This window comes from Pelodiscus sinensis, chromosome 10, assembly GCF_052426305.1.
Source record: "Pelodiscus sinensis isolate ZL-2025 chromosome 10, ASM5242630v1, whole genome shotgun sequence".
Lineage (NCBI taxonomy): Eukaryota > Metazoa > Chordata > Testudines > Trionychidae > Pelodiscus > Pelodiscus sinensis.
Window position 1 is genome coordinate 28,439,877 of NC_143061.1, and position 22,554 is coordinate 28,462,430.

General features: G+C 41.0%; 1 protein-coding gene across 14 annotated transcripts in view; it reads right to left on the reverse strand.

Annotated features, from left to right (window-relative positions):
- The window catches only part of MBNL1 (muscleblind like splicing regulator 1), a 199,035-nt gene that overhangs the window by 87,081 nt on the left and 89,400 nt on the right, over positions 1–22,554 (reverse strand). The gene's annotated exons all lie outside the window — the stretch shown is intronic.

The following is a 22,554-nucleotide window of genomic DNA, read 5'->3' on the forward strand; positions in this document are numbered from 1 at the left end:
CTGGTCCCTCTGTATCAAAAGCAGCAGCACCTGGTGGCAGGTGGGAGCACTGGTATTTGCCGGGAGCTGGCTTTTAAAAGCTGGGTCCTGGTGTGCACTAAGTCCCTGGGAGCTGACTGCCACCCCACACTGCTGCCTCTCAAACAGGAGCAGCAGCACAGGCAGGAGGCAGTACACCTAGGGAGCCGGCTTCAAGGCCAGCTCCTGCCTTGTAACAGTTCCTGGGGAGCCAACTGCCGTACCCACGGTTCAAGTGCATGTAACCTCTGAAATTGTTCACAGTTAGCCAATTACCCACATTTTAAACATCCCTAGTACATAAGAAAAATGTATAGATTTGAATCCAGTTGTGACATCCTTCCCCACACTGAGATGCACTTTACTCTGGGAGTAGTTCTACTCATCACTCTACATAAGAGTCCAAATATTTATAACTTTTTTTCCCTTCCCGGCCCATTGCTCAGGTGCAACACAGACTATTATTATGTAATCCTCAAAATAAACAATAATTAAAGGAAATATACACCTCAGAAAAACAAATGCCATACCTTGGAACAGATGCTGATCACTTACTCTGACCCCTTTGTGTCATTCTCCCTATGTGTAAAGGGGGCTAAGAAGCTCAGTTGCTAATATTTTGACTACACCGCTAAATACTCCAATCCCGATTTGGGTTTGTTTGTTTTTCCAAATAATGTTAATTTAATACTTAGTGAAGGTGCTGGAGTGAGATGCCCTGGAAAAGGCCATTATTTCTTCTCTGAACAGAATGCATGTACTTCAAAGTTTCCAATATAACTCAACCCTGAAAGCGGGGGATTGAATCAGCACCAGGAAGGAGTTCTGTTTCCAAATTCTCTCATTTCTTGGTCTGTTTAAACTGAGAACACTGCTATAAATTGAACATTTCTAAGAACATAAGAACAGCCATACTGGATCAGTCCAAAGATCCATCTAGCCCAGTATCCTGTCTCTCAACAGTGGCCAATCCCAGGTGCCCCACAGGGAATGAATAGAACAGGAAATCATCAAGTGATACCTCATCTGTCACCCATTCCCAGCTTTTGACAAATAGAGGCTAAGGATACCATTCCTACCCATCCTGGCCAAGAGCCATTGAATTTATCAAGTTCTTTTTTGAACCCTGTTAAAGTCCTGGTCTTCACAACATCCTCTGGCAAGGAGTTCCATAGGTTGACTGTGCTTTGTATGAAGAAATACTTTGTTTTAAATCTGCTACCTATTGATTTCATTTTGGGGACTCCCAGTTCTTGTGTAATTGGAACAGATAAAAATGTTGTCCTTATTTACCTTCTCCAAACCAGTCATGGTTTTACAGACCTCTATCATATCTCCCCTTAGTCTCCTCTTTTCTAAGATGAAAAATCCCAGTTTTATTAATCTCTCCTCATATAGAAGCCATTCCATACCCTTAATCATTTTTGTTGCCCTTTTCTGAACTTTTTTCAATGCCAATGTACCTTTTTTGATATGAGGCAACTACATCTGAACACAGAATTCAAGATGTGGGTATACCATGGCTTTATATAGAGGTAATAATATTTTCTCTATCTTATTTTCTGGCTCCTTTTTAACGATTCCTAACATTGTGTTGGCTTTTTTGATTACTGCTGCATACTGACTGGATGTTTTCCGAGAGCTATCTACAATGACTCGAAGATCTCCCCCTTGAGTGGTAACAGCTAATTTAGTCCCTATCATTTTGTAAGTATAGTTGGGATTATGTTTTCCAATATGCATTACTTTGCCTTTATCAACATTAAAATGAATCTATCATTTTGTTGCTCATTTGCCTAGATTTGTGAAATCCCTTTGAAGCTCTTCAGTCTGATTCAGACTCAACTACCTTGAGCAGTTTAGTACCATCTGCAAATTTTGCAAGATCACTGTTTAACCCGTTCTCCAGATCATTTATGAATATGTTGAATAGGACTGGTCCCAGTATAGACCCTTGCAAGACAACACTGGTTACTTGTCTCCATTCTGAAAACTTATCATTTATTCCTACCCTTTGTTTCCTATTTTTACCAATTATCAATCCATGAGAGGACCTTTCCTCTTATCCCTCTTTATTTTAAGAGCCTTTGGTGGGGGGCCTTGTGAAAGACTTTCTGAAAATCTAAGCACACTATATCCACTGGATCCCACTTGTCCACATACTTGTTGATGCCTTCAAAGAATTCTAGTATATTAGTAAGGTATGATTTCCCTTTACAGAAATCCCAGCAAATTATGTATATCTAAGTGTCTGACAATTCTATTCTTTACTATAGTTTCAATCAATGTGCCCACTACTGAAACTATACTTACTGGTCTATAATTGCCATAATCACCTTTAGAGACCTTTTTGAAAACTGGAGTTATATTAGCTAATCTTCCAGTCATTTGGCACAGAAGATGATTTAAAGTATATGTTATAAACCACAGCTAGTAGTTCCGCAATTTCACATATGAGTTCTTGCAGAACACTTGGGTGAATGCCATCTGGTCCTGGCGATGTTACTCTTTAGTTCATCAATTTGTTCCAAAATCTCCTCTAATGGCACCTCAATCTGGGACAATTCCTAAAAAGAATGGCTCAGGTTTGGGAATTTCCTTAATATCCTAAGCCATGAAGACCAATGCAAAGAATTCATTTAGTTTCTCTGCAATGACCTTGTCATCCTTGAGCGATCCTTTAGCATTTTGACTGTCCAGTGGTCCCTCTGGTTGTTTAGCAGACTTCCTGCTTCTGATGTACTTTTAAAAATTGCTATTACTTTTTGAATTTTTGGCTAGCTGTTCTTCAAATTCCTTTTGGTCTTCCTAATTATACTTTCCACTTCACTTGACAGAGTTTATGCTCCTTTCTATTTTCCTCACTAGGATTTAATTTCCACTTTTTAAACAATGCCTTTTTATCTCTCGCTGCTTTTTTTTACTTGATAGTTAAGCCATGGTGGCACTTTTTTGGTTCTTACTGTGTTTCTGAATTTGGGGGATACATTTAAGTTGAGCCTCTACTATGATCTCTTTGAAAAGTTTCCATGCAGCTTGCAGGGATTTTACTTTTGGCACTGTACCTTTTAATTTCTGTTTAACTAACTTCCTCATTTCTGTGTAGTTCTCCTTTCTGAAATTAAATGCCACACTGTTGGGCTACTCTGGTGTTTTTCCCTCCACAGAGATGTTAAATTTAATTATATTATGGCTACTATTTCCAAGCTGTCCAGCTATATTCATCTCTTGGATCAGATCCTGCGCTCTACTTAGGACAAGATCAAGAATTGCCTTTCCTCTCGTGACTTCCACGAAGCAGCCATTTAAGGTTTCAAGAAACTTTATCTCTGCATCCCGTCTTAAGGTGATGTGTACCCAGTCAATATGGGGATAGTGGAAATCTCCAATTATTAATTAGTTTTTTATTTTTATAACCTCTCTAATCTTAGCATTTCACAGTCACAGTCACTATCACTATCCTGGTCAGATGGTCAGTAATATATCCCTACTGCTATATTCATATTATCAAAGCATGGAATTACTGTCCATACGGATTCCATGGAACAGCTTGATTCATTTAAGATTTTTACTTCATTTGATTCTACATTTTCTTTCACATAAATTGCCACTCCCCCACCAGCATGAGCTGTTCTGTCCTCCAATATATGTAATACCCTGGTATTACTATGTCCCGTTGATTATCTTCATTCCTGCAAGTTTCTGCGATGCTCAGTACATCAATATCCTCATTCAATATGAGGCACTCTAGATCACCCATCTTATTATTCAGATTTTTAGTGTTTGTATATAAGCACTTTTAAAACTTGTCACTATTTAGCTTTTTGCCATTACCTGATGTGACTGAATGGGATACTTTCATTTGACTGTCTCACCCGACCGTACCCATATCTTATCTTCAATCGTCTTCTCTTTACTAAGACATAGAGAATATCTATTAATAGGTCCTCCCCTAAGGGATGCCTCTGCCCAATCCATGTGTTCCTCCGCATCTGTTGGATTTCCCCCAGTCCTTAGTTTAAAAACTGCTCTAAAACCTTTTTAATTTTAAGTGCCAGCAATCTGGACCCATTTTGGTTTAGGTTGAGGCCATCCTTCCTGTATAGGCTCATTCTTTTCCGTAAGTTTCCTAATAAATTTAAACCCACCTCCCTACAGCATCATCTCATCAACACATTGAGACCCTGCAGTCCTGCCTACCTAGCCCCGCATGAGGAAATGGAAGCATTTCAGTGAACACCACCACTGAGGTCCTGGATTTCAGTCTCTTTTCTAGAAGCCTAAATTTGGCCTCCTATCCTTCCCTATGTCATTGATATTTACATAACCAACCAGCTCCTCCGCAGCATTTACCCATAGGCAGGGCTCAACAAACCACGGCGAAAACCACTCACCAGCCACGCACTGCACGTGGGTGAGACCCACACTGCGCATGTGCGAACTGCCAGTGAACGGGGCGAGTAGATAAGTGGATTTGTCGAGCCCTGCCCACAAGTCTATCCAGATATCTCAAGAGATCCGCAACTTTCACACCAGGCAGGCAAGGCACCCATTCAGTTCTCCCGGTTCTTGCAAACCCAGCTGTCTATGTGTCAAATGACTGAATCCCTCATGACTAAATCCTGTCTTTTCCCAATAGCAAGAGTTCCTTCCCACAGAGAGGTGTCCTCAGTGCGAGAGGATATCACATCATCATCATCTGGAAGGACGGTCAAAACGATGGGATCATTTCCCTCTGCTCCAGTTGAATGTTCTCCTTCCCTGAGCCTTTCATGCTTCTCAACACACAAAGGCTGTCTGACCAGGGGTGGGACCATTTTACTGTGTCCTAGAAAGTTTTATCTACGTACCTCTCTGCCTCCCTTAGCTCCTCCAATTCAGCAATCCTGGTCTCCAAAGTCCGTACTCAGTCTGTAAGGGCCAGGAGCTCCTTGCACACATACACCACCAGGGCAAGTAATCATACATGCTACATTGGGTGCAATAAACTGGATTATGCGCACTATGCTGCTGGGCTTCTGCCTGCATCCTCTTTTTATTCAAAGCTAATTAATTTTGTGACAGGTGGGATTTTTAAAACAGGTGGCGGTGGTTTTAGTTTAGTTTAAAGAAGTTTAAAGAATGCCAAGTCTATCTAGCCTCCTTCAAAACTCCCCCTCCAAAATCCCTTGCAAAACTTCCCTATTAGCTGCTTCTATTCACTAGCTCCTCTGATCCTTAGGAGTGGTCTTTTTAAAATAGCCTTCCTGAGCAGTCATGCTTCCTAGTTAAGGCTTGATGAGTATGAAAGGGATTAGTATCAAAGCCTCATTAAGAAGCTCTCAGGCTTGCCTAGTACCCTTCTCCATCTACAAGTTTCAGGTTGCTTTTCTATACTAAAAAAATAAAACTCTCTAGTGCTCAAAACTTTCCTATTTGTAAGTGGCAGGAGTCAGTGCTTACTTTACATGCTTCATAACACACAGTTTTATTGGCATTACCAATGTCAATGTATCTACAGAGCAGTACAATCAGGCTCATCCCATTTTCCTCTCAGCCTCTTGAAAACAAAAAGTTTCTCTTTCAAAGATATATATTCTCCCTACACCAGGGTTTCCCAAACATTTTTGGCTAGGGAGCCCCTACGGGATCCTGAAAATCTGTTGGAGACCTTACTAGCTGCTCTCTTTTTCAATGTCAGAGCAAGATTTTGAGTGTGACGTGCAACACTATTGTTTGACAGTATGGTTTCCCCAACCTGACTCCAGAGCTAAGGATGTTAAATTGCAGTTACCTAGCTAATTGTATAGTCGACAGGACTACTCTGTAGAGCCGCAGCAAGAGGTAGCTCCAAGAGCCGGATTGAGCCAGGACTGAATAGCCCCAGCTCATGCCGGCTCCGGGAGCCACCCTCACTGCAGCTTTGCATTTTAAATGTAGTAAGAGCCACTGGGCTCTTACTACATTTAAAATGCAGAGGTTCAGTGTCCCAGACCAGCGCGAGGTGGCACTGCTTGGTCCCAGATCATGCTGAGGCGAGCAGCCCGTTCGCAGTGGACAGCTCTGTCCGCTGCAAACAGGGGCTGATGCCAGAGCAGCCTCTGTTCACAGCAGCCAGCCTTATCCGCAGTGAACAGAAGCTGCTTTGGCACCAGCCCCTATTTGTGGCAACCAGGGCTTCCTGGTTTGGCTGCCACGAACACAGCAGCAGCCTCTTCTCTCCCCCCCTGCTGCCTATCACAGAGGCGGGGGAGGGGGGCCGACAGCACCCCGGAGATGGTGCTTGGGAAAACTGTCTTTTATGCCGGCTGTCCCCAGCTCCTGCTCCTGTCCCCGCCCCCTTGCTGATGCAGGGGGCAGGGGAGGCAAAGGCAGAGCAGGGGAATGGCATGTGTCAGAACTGCTTCAGTCCCTGCTCGCGCTGGTTCCCCACTATGCCTCTACCTCCCCTGCTCCCTGCCAAGACAGTGCTGGGGGGAACCCAGCACCGGCTCCTGCACCCTCACCCCTTGCTACCTCCCTCTGATAGAGGCAGCAATGGTAGGGGGGAAGCAACATATACTTATAGGATAGTCAACTAGTCACTTACATCTGCACCCAGAGCAATGATTTAAATGAAGAAAAACAAAAATTGAGTTAAGGACCCAAGCAACACTGGATAAATCTTCTAGTAATAAAATAAAATAAAATAAAATAAAATAAAATAAAATAAAATAAAATAATAATAGCAGCAAACAACAGCTAATGCAGGCTTCTCTAGACCTTGCATTTATACTCATGGACCATATTAAGATCCACGTGTTACTATGTTAGTATGGGAAGGAAAGGTTATTTAACAAAACTAAAGGGACTACAATTACTGAAGTATAGGACCTAATCCTGCAGATTCATACTCTTAAGGAGCCTGACCAAAACACATTGAAATCACTGGAAATATTTCTTCTAGACTTCAGAGAGCTCTAGCTCAAGCCTATAATGCTCATAGGTTTGCTGGAATTATTTCCAGGAGTAAGGCTTATTCACACGTTAAAGGAAGTGGCAATGCAAAGACAACACAGCTATATTTTCAGCAGAGATTTTTTCAGAGCTTTTTCTGCTCTATGAACAATGATTAAAATATATTTTGGCATGTCTAAATGTCTGACAGAACTCTTCACATGCATATATAGTGCTTGAGTGGTCGTTTTCACAACAAATAGGTGAAATGGAAAGAACTACACACCCCATATATAGTCAATTCTTTACTTAAACAGGAGAAAGAAAATCTCCTACCCATAAGGTGCATAGAGTATCCTACTAGATTTTATGGTAATATGTCACTACATTGAAAATTACTGTGTCAGAACACAAATAAACTCTCATGCAATTATAGCTGCAAAATGCACTGCTTTTGAATGGAAGGCATTTAATAAAAAGATCACAACGTCCTGGATTAACTCAAAAAAAGGAAAGAATCCCTTTAAAATAGCTTACCATTTTGATAATTTGATATTTTAATTATACAAAAATGAATTTCCTTGTTTAAGTTTTGTATGTTCATCATTTGTATTTTGTTCCTACAGTTCTATATCTCTGATGCTATAAGCTCACAGCTGTGCTCGCATGCATTTCTGCACAGCTCCATGAACTGATTTTTTTATAAAAATAGTAATTTGAAGGCAGCTCTTAAGATAATTCTAGGTAATTGTCCATGTTTTGATTTCCCAGAGCTTAAAAATATTTATATTATATTCTTATTATAGCATATACTCATTTTAGATGCATCCTCACAGTAACTGAAGTGTCTAGAGCTCTATGCCTACTATAATGGAAGTCAGTGAAAGCCGGATGTAGCCACTGGTGGTAACTGGCTATGAATAGAGGGCCAGATGAAATTCTTCACTGTGCAAGCATACACACAGCAGCTAAGCAGTCGCTTAAGTCTAAGAGCTGCTCTTTGTTATTGTGTAAAAGGTGATTGCATACAATCTTCCCCCTTACCTACCTAATTCATTGGAAAGGCGTGAGTAGCTGTAGCAGGGGCTGAAGATCTGTCCCATTGTCTGAGAACAAAGGATGTATCAGCAGGGACCTGATTGTCCTTGAAAATTATGTGTGAGAATAAACACGTCTGAGCAATTAAAAACTTAATTATTAAAATCTCTTTGTATTCGGGAAAGCAGAGTGCTTCTTCTCTGGCATTTTAGTCAAGATACTTTGTGGACTGTAACAACATTCAGCTATTTTTAATAATTATTGATGGCTGTTTGATAGCAACTAATGTACTGTATCTGAACTTTGGGTTCTTTCCTGAATTCCCAGTGACAAGTGTTTGTAATTAGAACAGTAGGGCAGATTATTTTTCTTTTAGCTCTCAAATATTGTAACTGCTGTAAAGTCAAATGTAATTAACTACTGCACTTCCCTAGTCCCAACTCTCAGGAATGTGCAGTATGCTGCTCCCAGCCTTCTCACACATACACATGAACACACATCCATAGACACCCACCGTCCTAGTTCTACTGGCCTCCCAACTGCTTCCAGCTCAAAACTCTCCTTCAGATTCATCTTCAGCTCAGTGAAGTCAATGGGCATTGTGCTATTTGCTTCAAACAGAATAGAAGGCCTCTAATTTTTTAAATCTTCCAGAGACTCAATTCCACCCCACTCAACAGACCTCATTTCTGTGTCTCATACTGCTCATCTAGGGTGAAATCTGGTACCTCTAAATCACAGCACAGAATATGGAGCTACCGTGTGGACTGGAGACAGGCTATGGTGGCACTATACCACCTTGGCACCCACCTGACTCCAGGCTGCTCTGAGGGCTGGACTGGCCCCCGATACAGCATCCTGGGAGCCTGTCTTGTAATTAGGGATGTAAAGGGATAACTGGATCATGCCTCTGACATTGTTAGTGGCTCTGCAATTTAAAAAGGCAGTAGGAGCCCTCCTCCCCCCTCTCCACCTCGGTTCCCACTGCCTTTTAAATTTCAGAGCCACAGTGGGGTTTGGTCCCAGTGTGAGCCAGTACTGAGCAGGGCTGCCTGCCCGACTGGCTCCTACTAAGTTTAGGAGCTGGGCGGGCAGGCAGCCCAGCTGAGTACCTGCTCACACCGGTCAGGAACCAAACCCTGCTGCAGCTCTGAGATTTAAAATGCATTAGGAGCCAGGAGGCAGGCTGCCCAGCTCATATTGCCTGTTAAATTGCAGAGCCGCAGCGGGGTTTGGTCCCAGCATGAGCCGGTACTGAGCAGGGTGGCCTTCCCCTATCAAGTAATCAAATAGTCGATAAAAATTCTATCGACTACTCGATTACTATAACCACCTAATTTTAACATCCCTAATTATGATGCTTGCTAAAGCTGCTGAAGTGTATGCATTCTTCTCTAGATATTGAAATCTTAGCATTATACATTATACCTAGGGTTCAATGAGGAAAATAGTAACACTCTGCTACATAATTCAAATAATAGAAGATGTGTTAAGTATAACTGAAAATAGGTTACTGATGCAGATGTCTTTGGCATGTTTGTGACTTTTATAAAAAAAAAATACAAGAAATTAACAAAGGGAAGCATGTGAAAAAGGGTTCCTACTCAACTAACAGAGCATGCAATTTAAGAACTGAAAATGTTTCATGTTATCGCCGTTGGTGACAAAATAGATGACTACCAGTCCTCACACTAATTCTGATGCATTAGAGTAATTACTTGGTTATTGTTCAGGTGTCTGAAAAAGAATGTTACAGAATCTCTCTTACAACATGTTCTATGTTTTGAGGATTTAATTCTGCAAGCACTTACGAGAAATAGTGCTTACTATCCAGTAATTCAGGATTTATATGATAATATGGACAGTAATAAGCATTCCTTCTGATAGCAAATGTTTTTAAGAGCAGACCTTTAATTGCTTAAAGTCAGTAGGAAGTGTTTAGCCCCTTTCAGGGTTGGACCCTAAACAATATGGTTTGTTTCAACATATACATGTTTATATTAAGGGCTTGATCCTTCTCCCATTTAAGTCAATGAGAAAACTGTCACGGACTTAAATGGGAGCAGGATCAAGCCCTGTGTAAAATGAGGATATAGTTTGAATTCTTTTGCTTTACTATATATGGGAAGATGTAAAGCAGAAAATAGTTTTTCAAAATTGCATAGTAAATTTTTGCAAGTGGAACTAACACCTTTGCTGGAGGGAAAACCCCTTTTATGACAAACTGTCCTCCACTTTCACCCAATAGATGTAGCGCTATTTAAATCTAAAGCTCAATTTTTTTTTTGTTTTAGGCCTTTAGTTAACAGAAATTGATTTACAAGCACTGTTGTCTGTGTTGCCAGTCACAAGCAAATACAAGAGAAGTGAAACCATGCATATAGTAGAGTTCTGAAACTATCAAGTAAACTTATAGCATAATCCAAATAAAAACTAAAATGTTCTCCGTTTCCTTGCCTAGAACGTAGAGATTTAAAAACTTGCTGTGTATTTGGAAGCATTATTTTCTGGTTCTGAAAAACTGCAGAATCTCAAGCATGGTAACAGATTTTAAATCCTTTCACTAGTTTATACACGATACTAAAGACATCTGAGTGTTTACATTGCTACTTATACATTATTCATGGAATACATTTACAAACTGCATGGAACAGCATAATTTATACAGAAACAGTCAAATACAAACTGTCCTGGAGTATGGCCCTCACTTAGGCCCCAACTGTTTGACTAAGATTTGAACATAGAACCTGAAGCCCCAATTCTGCAAGCTGCTCTCCACTAGCAGGTCTCTGTACCTCTATGAAGTTCCAATGTATACAATGAGGCTCTCTGCAGCTGTAGGGGTTACTCGTGCAGAGCAGCTTGCAGGATTGAAGCTTCAGGTTGCACATTTAAGTCTTGTTGCTCTATCCAGGGCTCGAGTCTATTGCAAGGTGCTGGCAAAGAAAGCTGAGGGGGCTCACCATCTTGCAACAGACACACAGCATCTGGTGCGACTGGCTCTAAATTCTCACTCATTGCTACCTGTGGATACTTCCCTTTTTGATGTGCTCTCTGATTTCCTGCTCCTGGTAACATTCCTCTCTCAGGCAATGCTTTTTCTATACAGGTATTTCTGATGGTTAAAAATTCACAGGTAAAAACGGAACTGAGCCTTTTACATAAGTCCAGACACACCTGAACAGCCATTCCTGTCACCAGTCATCCACCAAATGGACTGTTTTGTCCTGGAGCACCTTGCTCTGAGCAGAAGTTGATCAAGTTAAGTTAGAAAGAGGGTGCAAAACATTTTATGTTAGTTTAATGTTAAGAACTGCACTTTCTAGCTAAAAGCACAAAACCACATAGCAGACAATTTAGCTGATTAAAAATAATGGAGAACCCTGTCAACCACAATAAGCTTTGAATTAGGCCAGAAGATGCTTTGGATTAGGTCTACTGGATGCTTACCTTCCACAATTCCCACTGAAATTAATTGAAGCTGAGATTTCTCATCATCCCATAGGACAGCGTTTCTCAAAGTGTGGGACTGCTGGCTTCCCCAGGGTCCTTCGCGCCACTTCCAGGGATTCTGGAAGTGCACTCCCCTCCCACAGCTGCGGAGCGCAGCGCCGGTGGCTTCCCTGCAGCATAGTGACTGCAGGAGGGGTGAGTAAAGCGTGAGTGGGGCTTTTTTTATTTTAGCTTACCAACTTTGGTGGGGGGGAGTCACACAAATTCAATGAGTATTTTAGGGGGTCGCGGTATCAAAAAGTTTGAGAACCCCTGCCATAGGAGGTAGTCAGCTCCTAACAGGATCAGGCCCTTAATGTGTAGCATACCTGCAGATCTCACTTTTTTGAAATCAAGTTCCACCCAACATGCTCTAATTTCAAGTCAGCTGAGGAAGTATCTCTGTGTTGAAGGATTCTGTTGTGTTTTCCAATGAAGCAATATAAAAATCTCACTCAGCATCTGAAAGCATCACCCAATGTAAATGGTCACAACCTGCACTTTGATACAGACAACATCCCAGCTGGGAGGATCAATTGTTTTTGTGAAAAGACAATGTCTTGTAGGGAAATAAAGAGGCAATTTTAATATGCATCAACAGGGAACAGCTAAAATTATCATTTTTATCTACTGCATAACAGCAGTGCCTGCCCCGGGTTTTGGCACTCCTAATATTAGGATTTTGATCTGGGTAAGCTTTACATTAGCTAGTTTGTTTTAAAGCTCTAAGTAAATGGTTATTATTCCCCCTTGCCATGTACTGCAAATACTTACAGGGTGAAATACCAGCCTCAGTGAATTCAGTTTGATCATGATCTTTAACTGTAGTTTCTACAGGGTCTATGAATGACAGAGAAACAGTAGTGCCGTGTCACTTGGGCTACACTGCTTGTCAGTTTGCATTCTTGGACCTTTTCCTTCCCTGCCACCTCTGCAGTAGCCTCTTCCAACCACCTCTGCAGTAGCTTCTTCCTACTCTCCACAGACAGCTTTTAAATCTGCTGCTACAATGTCAGATATTTGGCCAGCTATAGAAACTTGGGACCGCACAACATTCTGCAACAGAAGATGCCTTGTGCACACTCTCAATCCTTAGTAGAAGGGTTTCTTGACTGAAATGGTCACAACCCTTGACTCTATTAATAGACTGGGTGCAGCCTTATGGCCCTACTCCTCATTCAAGAATGGCTTTTTGATGTGGCCTGTAGATCGCCATTTGAGGCAACAGTGGATTGAATTAGGTAGCACTCCCAGTCATGATGTAGGAGTACCGCCTGTCTGGCTCCCCTGGGATATTGGGGGATTATCTTCAGGCATCTGAAAGATGCAGTAAGACAGCCAACAATCAGAAAAAGCTAGTGGCTAGTTCTTGCCTCTAGTTAGTCAGTTGCATAGCAGACTGAATTATTCCATCCAAGTGATGCGCATCTGACAGACTGGCCTTTTGGGATGTGTGAGGTCCAGGGCAGACCTGTGTTTGAGGATGTAGCCAAGGGATGTCAATAAAGCATCATCTGGGGAGGCAAATGAATCAGTTGACCCACCCTTTCATTGTGCAAATGCAACACAGCTTACCCCTGCTTAACACCCAGAGAGTACAGCCTCATCATTTACACAACTGCAGCTACCGGAGGGCCCAATATGCCACACTGGATCATTGTCAGGCACAGGTAGTGAATCCTGGGGTCAGAATCACTAGTTGTGCTGGTCCCAGGAGATCAGCATAGCTGGCCCACAACTCAGCAGTGGATCATATACTGTACAATGGTTCAGGACAGGGAAGGAAGCTTCAGCTTCAAATTGCTATTGTCAAAAGTAGCAGCCCTTTGGGCTACACAGTCCACTTATAAGTAAAGAGAGTTTAATAGACAGAAAAGTTTCTTTTCTCCAATCCAAGAGCCACATGTGAATTTCTGATATCTTTTGATCCAATTAGTGAAAGTTAAGGATCTGAATCAAAAGGACAAAAGCAACAATATGTAAGTAATGCTAGACATCTGCTCCCTTGTTCCATATAAATTTCCCCAAATCCAGAACGACCTCATATCCCATTTATACTGGAAGAGCCAAGCATAAACATGCTTCTTCCCCAGGATTTTAAACTGGCCAAATTTATTTCAATTTAGTCCTAGCAATTACATATACAGTTTTGTAGAAGTATATAATATTTTACAATTTTATGAAATTTTCTATTTAGGCGTATGTGGTTTTTATATTAATTCAGTGCTCATTAAAATTCAGGGCTAACAGACATGGCATAAAGGTAGGTATTGTGCAAGCTCCCTCAACACACTGCAAATGCAGTGCAAATGCAACTGACGTTCATCTGTTACCTAACTTGAATGAGAGGATAAAACTTTGCGAAACTTGGGGCATAAAACACAAAAGGCATATGATGCTTAGCGGTTCTGGGGCATATCACAAATACAAAATTTAGCTCAAGTTCACTGAAAGTTTCCAATAAATCTTAGCCCAAATTCAGAACACTCTGGTGGTTAAACACTCCCACGTGTAAGAAATTTTACTATAAACTTTCTTAGCTGAGAATATATTGCTTCAATAACATCCAAAACGTGCTACCTAATTACAGTGCATATAGTGTATTTCCAAAGTAAATTGAAAGCAGCCAATATGGAGGAAAAAGGAAGAGAAATCTCAGGGTACTGAAACAAGATGGTGTATCTGGCAATAGGGTAGAAAAACAGTGCTTCTGTGTCCAACACAATAGTCAAATAGCTATCGTTTTTACCAGCACACATGACAACTGAATAATTATTCAGAGTATGCTGTAAAACATTTTTGTACTTTAACATGGAACTTAACCCTTTTATGACGATCAGTTTATACTTAGAGCCCTGTCCAGATTTTGATTCACAAAAATGATTTGCAGATATAAAGCAAAGGCCTACAGATCTGCAGAGGTCTAATTTACTATGGTTAAATTAAAACAATTTGGTCTTTTCAGAAACAATTATTTGACTGAAACAGAGTGGTTTTTCCCCCCTCAGATGCTCAGCCATCTAATAAAGATCTAAGTAAGATGCATGGGTAAAATTAATTGCTTGTGTAACTGCATTGGGTTTCAGAGATTAATTTAGTCTATTGTAACTATGCTACATAATACTTTACCTTAAAGCAAAGCACATGCATCATTTATAAGTCTGTATCCTTTGTGTTGTGTTGGTGTTATATTTGGGTTCTGTGTTTAAATAGCTTTTGAGTCACTTTCAACTGCCCTTCAGTGGAAACAATGGACAAAGAAAGAGACAAATAAACCAAAGTAGTTAGTCAAAACTCATTGGAACCATTGGGGCTTTTCTGCAGCACTATTTGCAGGACATTAAACTGCATCATGAGTGACTGTGTCAACACCTCCTTGAAGAAGCTTCAATAAGTTAACTTTTTATTATTCAAAAGAAAATGCATTCAGCTGGAACTGGCTGCCTCTGCTTTCACTGCTTAGCTTTAAATAGTTTTTATATATTTTTAAGGGGAAATGGAGAGGCTCAACATGAACCAGTTTCAAATTGCCTTTTCATTATTTTTTCATTTAGAATTAGATTGTGCTCAGCCTCTATATGGGTTGGGGGGCCAATCTGCTAAGCAGTTAGGCAGTCTCTATGCTTCCCAACACAAACAATACAGCAGTCGAGTATCTTTGATTGGCAGGTGTAGGAATTTGTCAATGAGTGTCACAGAGTCTTTGGCCTTTTACTTTTCTTCTATCAGCTTCAATGATGGCAAATCACAGCAGCTACATTTCAAACAATGGCAATCTCTTAAGAGCAAGATTGTTCTCATGTTGAGCACTTAGTGTAGTAGTCCACTTAAGTAAACTGAACTACTTGTGGAAGCAAGTGTTTTCCCAGAAAAAGGGCCTGCCATCTCTAGCCCTAAACGTTCTATTTTTTACATCTCTGAAGGCTGCTTATAGCTGGTGACAATGTGAAAAATCCACCTAAGCCTCTAGTGTTGTACTTTATGTGATTTTGTTGGACAAACAGATGGCCACACCAAAATACTGGAGGATTTTTAAAGAGAGCCAATGTTAAGCTTTTTTAATCTTGAAGAGTTCGTGCTCAATTTATTCAAAATTTCCAGAATTAATACATTGTCAGTGAAACTCTGCTTCTAAACTCTGAAATGATAAGGATTTATCCTCTTTTGCTGGAGATGGGAGATAGAAAAAGAAATAAAAAGTGGCCATATAAAATGGAACCCTGCTTTTACCCTTATCTGCAGAAGCTACTATCCCTCTGCAATATAACACAACAGCACCAGCAGGTCTAGAGCCTAGTCCTACCTCCAAAAATCCATAGAGCGCTACTGCTTGAATTAGGAGAAAACTTCAATTAGCTGTAGAGAATCCTTATGTCCTATCCAAGTAGCCATCTAGGGAGAGCAATATGTTCACTCACACACATCTACCTTTCATTTCATCAGGAGGCATATCATATAATACATCTCATACTTTAAAAGTGTGCCAGCAAGTATTTTTATTTTGGCTTCCAGGTACTTATAAAAAAATCTAAATAAAATATAATCTCACAATGGTTTATATTACAGATATGATAGACCACTAAAATCCATTTTTCTTACTTTGGGATCTGAGTTTCTCCCACATATGTTTGAGTGTAAGATTTTTCATTTGACTTAGCTGACAGATTTGCAAACCCCAAGAGAGTCAGCCACTGAAGCAGGTGTATTAACGGGAAAATCACAAGAAACATTTCTTTCCTTTTTGTAGCAGAGAGGGGCGAGGCACCACTGCAGTCCGAGAATTCCTTTAAGCAGACAGAACTTTTTCTGGCTAGCTAAATGAACAGACAAGTTTCAGAGGGGTAGCCAAGTTAGTCTGTAACAAGAAAAACTTAAAACACAACAAACAGTTTAATAGCACTTTAAAGACTAACAAAACATGTAGATGATATCATGAGCTTTCGTGGAAACAACCCACGAAAGCTCATGATACCATCTACATATTTTGTTAGTCTTTAAAGTGCTACCAGACTATTCATTGTGTTTTAAGTTTTTCCTGAGTAGACAAGGACAGGTTGCAGGTAAGATTCGGAGGAAACTACATAAATTCTGAAGGTTGGTCAAGTGACTTTGCCTCCTAGGAACTCCATGAAGCATGTTAGACTTCCTTGAGCTAACATGACAGCAATTTACTTTGTCATCGTTCCCGGCATGGGGCTGTGAGTTCACAACATATTTGAGCCCTAAGCTGAGAATCAAATTCTGATCTAATTTACATCGGTGCAGCTCCACTACAGTAAAACTGAGATTGTGTAAAGGTAGAATCAGACCCTTTGTGCTTTATTGGCAGAAAAGGGCTAAACTTCATGAAGTAAGTTATCAAAGTTAATTAACAGTTCAGAGATATTGCATAATGTGGGGAGAAAAAGAGAACCTGGGCTGAAGAACTATGGAAACCAGACAGATATTTCTGATTTCCAGTAATGAATTACTTCACTTAGTTAATAATTAACATTCTGATTATCAGGATTAAATACTATTAATCAAAGAGACAGAAATCACAAATCTGCTTCAGAGTGCAGTGTACCAACAACTTTTATTTTTATATCTGACACTTTATTCCCTTAATTATGAAGTTTTGACTAGTTCACTAAAGCCAAAATCCACCCTGAACTCTGTTCCCCAGAGATTTGGGCCAGTGCTGTTCTGCTGAGCAAGGGAGAAATGAGAGTTTGATGGGGGATACACATAAGAAATATGCACACTCTGCCTTGCTCAGCTATATGTAGGCTTCCTGCATGGCAGCTGCTGCTGTACAAATCCTCCAGTCCTCCCACTCAGGATGTGGTTATGCCATGGAACCTGCTCCAGACAAAGGAAGAGGCTCCACCCTGCAAGTCAGATGATACTCCACAGCCCTGGGAGACAAATTACTCTCATCTTTAGTTCCCCCAATGCATTTGCTCAGCTCGTATAGACTCAGGGGATTTTAGCCAAAGCAAACTGTTATGAGCTCTGTCTCAGACAATTATATGAGACAATTAACATAAATAAAAAAGATTAAATGTTTATTTAAATAAAGACAGAAGAAAGAGAAACATTTGGCAAGAGGAAATGGAATTGAGGAAGCATAAAAATTCCATATAAAAAGCTGGTTCCCCCCAGCACCATCTTAGCAGTGCCACCTGCCCCCGCCCTGCTGCCTCTACCAGAGGCAACCCTGGGGGGGGGGAGAGGGAAGAAGGTGGAGGGGAGGAGATGCTGCAAAGCAGCCTCTGCCTGCTGTTGGCCGAGGTTGGCTGCAGTCAGAGCCTGCTCCGGCAGCAACCCCTAGTCACAGTGGCTTGGACTGGAGCTCCTGCCGGAGCAGCCCCTGCCTGCAGACAGCCTGGGCCACCATGAACAGGAGCTGCTGGACCCAGCGGAATCCGGTACCAAGTATTCCTGGCTCATGCAGGCTCAGGACTGCTGAGCCTCTGCATTTTAATTGCAGTAAGAACACTTACTACATTTAAAATGCAGAGGTGCATCAGTCCTGGAGCGAGGCTCCCCTTATTGACTGATTGTGTAGTTGATACAAATTGTGTTGACTACATGATTAGCAAAATACCCATTCCTTAACATTCTTAATCATATGTATGGCCCTACCAAATGCATGGTACATTCTGGTCAATTTCATGCTACCTTTTTTCGGCACTGCAGCTAGTGGTGGGGTTGCCTTCAGAGCTCTGAAATTAAGATAGCAAAGATGAACCAGACACAGTGTATTGGGTATATTTTATGGATTTATAAATAAAAACTGGTTTAAAGTAAGGATAGTAACTAGCGGTTAATTTACTGGTCAAGCAGCCAATGGAATTTCCATTGACTACTCAACTAGTCGATAGGCACTTCCGCATTCCTGCTTTGAAATGTACACGAGCCCCTACTGGGGCTCGTGTACATTTCAAAGCAGGAACGTGGAACTCTGCGTAAGGCTAGGGCCAGCGGGAAGTCGAGACAGCATTTCAAAGGACCAGCACCGCACGCCTGATCCCAGGATCAGCTGTGCAGCACTGCCGCTTTGAAGTACCTCTTCTCCCCCCCCCCTTTGCCTCCGCTACCTGACAGAGGCAATAAGGTTGGAAGAAAAGACTAGTTGACTATCCGATAAGCATTTGCTTATCAGATAACTAGTTGTTAACATCCTTAGTTTAAAGTAGGGATGTCGATGTGTAGTAGAGCACACGAGTAATCAATAAAATCTAGACTTAGCAGTTAATCTTGTCAAATACATGCACTCCCCCATCCCAGTATCAGAGGCAGCAGGGTAGGAGGGGGAGTGGAAGTCGGTGCCATGGGGAGCCCACTTTCAAGCCAGCTCCCCGCGCATATCAATTCACATGAGCCGCTCCCCTCCCAGCCACTGTGCTGCCTATCAAAGGCTGCAGTGGGGGAAAGGAGGAGGGAGCGGATACATGGCTTTTAAGTCAGTTCTCCTCATATGTTGGCTCCCTATCAGGCAGCAGCAGGAAGGGCAGAGGAGGCTGAGGGATACTGAATAATCATGTAACCAACAATATTTTGTGCAGTTACATGAGTATTAAATTAATCACTATCTCATATCCCCAGTTTAAAGTTTTTCTATTAATTTATAGAATCATAATTAGAATTGGAAGGGACCTCAAGAGGTCATCAAGTCCAGTCCCTTGCATTCATAGTAGGATCAAGCACTATCTAGATCATCTCTAACAAGTGTAAGTCTAACCTGCTCCATCTCAATGATAGAGATTCCACAATCTCCCTAGGCAATTCTAAAATTTGGAGGAGTTGGAGTAATTTTGTTCTTGTCAAAACCGTAAATACCTAATTCTGAAAAAGACAGCATTATAACTAGTTTTCAAAGATGCCAGATGAATAAAGAGGTATTTAACAGCAACAGTGTATGTTAATTGCCTATATTTTACTTCAAAATGGGTGTGTGTCTCCCACTGAATTCAGGAATGATGTAAACTGAAATCTACATAACTCCACACTAGGAAAAACTCATGTAAGCAGCTTTGTGATATCTAGATGCTTCCACCCAGAATCACACATAAAATTGAATAGAATAAAACATGTCATAAAAAGAATTATTGGTAGCTGTTAGACAAAGTGTTTTATTTTGCAAATGCAGAACAGTAAGTAGACCTTCGCTGAGTGTAGGGATCCTATTAAGTCAATAGTTACTTCACAGTCAATTTCATTTGCAAAGATAAGAAATTTATGTAACATTTTTTATAAATTTTGTAGTAAATTTGCACTGGGTGCTGAGAATTCAGTATTTTGTAGGTTTCAGCTGATGTTTTTATTCCATACTGATTTATTTACAACTATAAATATCTATTTAGTAGAGTTGCTACAGTCAAAACGACTCTGGCTACATCTAGATTGCAGAGTTTTATTGGAAAAAGATACACGGTTTGCAATTTGTATATCTTTTTCCATTTTTTTTGGAAAAGTCTTTTCTGAAATTTGGCCCACCTACATGGGGCCAAATTTCAGAAAAACCTCCTCTTTTGGGACATCCCTTATTCCTCTCACCTAGAGGAAGACAGGAATGCCGAAACAACAAGCGTGCTTTTTTGGAAACTGTTCCAAAAAAGTGGACGCCTTCCCTGGACACAGCAGAGCTTTTCCAGGATAAAAACTCTGCAATCTAGAGATAGCCTTCGTCTGCAGTAGATAAAGCACATGAGAAACAGTCCAGCGGACTGTATGTTAAAACAGGTCATCTAATTGGGCACTTGCAATTTTGTGTGCATACACACACACATATTTAAATACCTACATGGTACTATAATTAAATGAGGCCCCTCTATATTCAAGGTCTGCTTTGAATCTTACCCTCCAAGCCTTATTCAGATAAGTAGATCTACCAAAGTCAAAGAAACTAGTTGTGGAAATATATGGGATAGAATTACTTGTGTGATTAAAGCCCATAGCTATCCAAAAATCAGTCACATTTTTTAAAGCCATACTTCATTGCTGTAAAATTAGCAGAAGCTTGTAATGAATCTCTGATGCCTTTCTTCTTCATTTCATATTGAAAAAATGCTGCTGCTTAAGGAAGTAAATATAATTTCCCTTGTTTTAAGTTTCTCATTTAATTTAAAAAAAAATCTTAATTCTATATTTAACACACAATCCAGTGGCAGTAAAAACTACATTGCCAGACAATTGCACTTGTATTCCTCCTTTAATGAGAAGAAAGCGGATTGTGGACAAACATTGTTCTTTTGGGGTCTTTCATATTGCAATGCACATCAAACAATAACATGGGTTTAGTCTCGTGTGTGTGTGCGTGCGCGCACGCTCCTGAACCCTCATGTTCCACACAGTGATGTATTTTACTTAAAGTACTGAATAAATGCATTTTAGAAAAAAAATGAAAAAAGTTATCTAAATATGATACGAATTTTGAAGGGAACTTTTCAGGTAATATAAATGAAAAGATTTCACTATCTACCAGTTTGTTTTCTTTTGCTTTCTTTCACACACATACACCTCGTAGGCATCATCACAATTATATCAGTTAAAAATCATAAATAAGTGTGGGAAATATTCCCCAATTCTGGTTTGCAGGGTACAAACAGCATAACTTGGTGGGCCACTCACACTCAGCAACACCTCCAGCTTGTTCCCAGGTCTAAGGCACAAATCCAGGTTGTGAATTAGCTGAGAGGCAAAAGACACAGGCATGCAATGCTGTGGTGCTTCTTCCTATTTCTTCCATTCAGGAGGCACTGTAAGCAGCATGTGTGAGGCTCTGTTTAACTGCTTCTGCTTTTCCCTCCACATACCCACTCCCAGGAAAACTGAAGAGGAAGCAACCTACATGTATGGCTGGGAGAAACAGCTAGTGAGTGAGATTTAAAAAAAAAAATTAATGGAGATTGCCTATCTCCTAGAACTGGAAGGGATCTTGAAAGGTCATTGAGTCCAGACCCCTGCCCTCACAGCAGGACCAAGTACCATCCCTGATGAATTTTTGCCCCAAATGGCCTCCACAAGGATTGAACTCACAACCCTGGGTTTAGCAGGCCTATGCTCAAACCACTGAGCTATCCCTCCCCCTAAAACTGGAAGGAACCTTGAAAGGTCATTAACTCCAATCCCCTGCCTTCACAGCAGGGCCAAGTACCATTCCTGACAGATTTTTGCCCCAGATCCCTAAATGGCTTCCTGAAGGATTGAACTCACAACCCTGGGTTTAGCAGGCCAATGCTCAAACCACTGAACTATCCCTCCTCTTGTCTGAGCAAGAGAAGGTGTGAGAGAAACTTGAGAGGAGGCAGATGGTTAAGAGGGTAGGTACTGGACTGAGTTAAGAGACCCAGAAATGGAGCACACTAGAAAATGCAGGGAGCTAGGTCTCATTCCACTTGGTATGAGCTGGTAGGAAATGCAACAAGGGTCTACTTGTTTAAGCCTCTGTTAAGTTTGTGGCTATGAAGACCTGGGGAATCACAAAGCTGGGGAAATTACAGAGAAAATAGTGATGGGGGACAGAAAACAAAAGGAGGGAAGGACTGATAGGACAGAGAAGACCAGAATGGGAAGGAGTGACAGGCATGGATAAGTGAAAGACTGAAACAATGTGCCAGTCAGCAAAACAGGAGAAAAGTGAGGGAGAAAGCAAGGTGCTGGATGGAGAAGAGAGCAAGAAATTGCTACAGAAAATAATGAGAATGGGAAAGAATGCCTATGGACCAGTGCATGCAACCTTCACTCACCACAAATAGGTCAGCACTTTTAAAATGGTTCCACTGATTTCAGTGGGACTATTTGAGAAGAACAATTCTATTTGTGATGAGGCTATGGCAATCTGGTCTAGGGTATTGAACATAACTTGCTTGCTTGGGGAAAATCAGAAATACAGACTGGGCAACTTACTGTGTATAATGGGAGGAATAGAGACAGCGAGTGAAATCCTGGCCTTACTAAAGTATTAGCAAGGTTCCTGTTGATGTCAGTCAAAAACTTCCAGGACTAGGATTTCACCCAGTTTGCTTAAATGTAGCTAAAAATGTCCCAGATGGGATTGTGTAACTTTAGTTAGGGCTCTCGAAAGAAAGGTAGAATTCTAAACCT